Below are 2,192 nucleotides of genomic sequence, written 5' to 3'. Positions count from 1 at the left end.
TGGGTTCTTCAAAGACGTCACGATAGTCAGACAGGAACTCAGGGATTTCAGAGGGGATAGATGATGAAATGGACACCAAAGGTACGTCCCCATGAGTCCCCTTACATCCCCAGCTCAACACAGACATAGCTCTCCAGTCAAGGACTGGGTTGTGAGACTGCAGCCATGGCAATCCCAGCACCAAATCCTCATGTAGATTATACAGCACTAGAAAACGAATAGTCTCCTGGTGATCCGGATTAATACACATAGTCACTTGTGTCCAGTATTGTGGTTTATTATTAGCCAATGGGGTGGAGTCAATCCCCTTCAGAGGAATAAGAGTTTCCAAAGGCTCTAAATCATACCCACAACGATTGGCAAAGGACCAATCCATAAGACTCAAAGCGGCGCCAGAGTCGATATAGGCGTCAGTAGTAATAGATGACAAAGAGCAAATCAGGGTCACAGACAAAATAAATTTAGACTGTAAAGTGCCAATGGAAACAGATTTATCAAGCTTTTTAGTACGTTTAGAGCATGCTGATATAACATGAGTAGAATCCCCACAATAGAAACACAACCCATTTTTCCGTCTAAAATTCTGCCGCTCGCTTCTGGACAGAATTCTATCACACTGCATGCTTTCTGGCGTCTTCTCAGTGGACACCGCCAGATGGTGCACTGGTTTGCGCTCCCGCAGACGCCTATCGATCTGAATGGCCATTGTCATGGACTCATTCAGACCCGCAGGCACAGGGAACCCCACCATAACATCCTTAATGGCATCAGAGAGACCCTCTCTGAAAGTAGCCGCCAAGGCACACTCATTCCACTGAGTAAGCACAGACCATTTACGGAATCTTTGGCAGTAAATTTCAGCTTCATCTTGCCCCTGCGATAGGGACATCAAAGTTTTTTCTGCCTGAAGTTCCAAATGAGGTTCCTCATACAGCAAGCCCAAGGCCAAAAAAAACGCATCCACATTGCGCAACGCAGGATCCCCTGGTGCCAATGCAAAAGCCCAGTCTTGAGGGTCGCCGCGGAGCAAGGAAATCACAATCCCAACCTGCTGTGCAGGGTCTCCAGCAGAACGAGATTTCAGGGACAAAAATAGCTTACAATTATTTCTAAAATTCTGAAAGCTAGATCTATTCCCTGAGAAGAATTCCGGCAAAGGAATTCTCGGCTCAGATACCGGAGCATGAATAATAAAATCTTGCAAATTTTGTACTTTCGTGGTGAGATTATTCAAACCTGCAGTTACACTCTGAAGATCCATTATTAACAGGTGAACACAAAGCCATTCAAAGATTATAAGGAGAGAGAAAAAAAAAGAAAGACTGCAGCATAGACAGACTGGCAAGTGATCCAATTAAGAGCACAGAAAAAAAAAAAAAAAAAAAAAAACTCTCAGCAGACTTCTTATTTCTCTCCTTTCTCAGCCAAGGATTTTAACCCTTTAGTGGGCCGGTCAAACTGTCATGATCTCCATGGCCAGAGAACTAGCATAAGCCTCTATAGGAACAAGCTCTTGGAAGATGTAACTATACTGACCATGAACTAAACCTACCGCATCATCTAGAAGTAGCCAGGTAGCATGTCCTACTTTTTATCCCTATATGCCCAGCGCCGGCCGGAGAACTAAATAATGCTAGCAGAGGGAAATATAAGACCTGACTCACCTCTAGAGAAATGCCCAAAAAAAAGGAGACAGAAGCCCCCCACATATATTGGCGGTGATATGAGATGAAACAACAAACGCAGCAGGAAAATAGTTTTAGCAAATTTGAGGTCCGCTTTCTAGATAGCAGAAGACAGAAAGCATACTTTCATGGTCAGTAGAAAACCCTAACAAAACACATCCAGAAATTACTTTAGGACTCTGGCATTAACTCATAATACCAGAGTGGCAATTCCTGATCAACAAGAGCTTTCCAGACACAGTAACGAAACTGCAGCTGTGAACTGGAACCAAAATACAAAAACAAAACATGGACGAATGTCCAACTTATCTAGTAGATGTCTGGGAGCAGGAACAAGCACAGAGAGGCTTCTGATAACATTGTTGACCGGCAAGCATCTAACAGAGAAGCCAGGTTATATAGCGACACCCAGATCTAATCAGAACAGGTGAACAGGGAAGATGATGTCACAAGTTCAATTCCACCAGTAGCCACCGGGGGAGCCCAGAATCCAAATTCACAACACAG

The sequence above is a fragment of the Ranitomeya variabilis genome, chromosome 6, assembly GCF_051348905.1.
Source record: "Ranitomeya variabilis isolate aRanVar5 chromosome 6, aRanVar5.hap1, whole genome shotgun sequence".
In the NCBI taxonomy this organism is placed as follows: domain Eukaryota; kingdom Metazoa; phylum Chordata; class Amphibia; order Anura; family Dendrobatidae; genus Ranitomeya; species Ranitomeya variabilis.
This window is presented reverse-complemented; position numbering follows the sequence as displayed.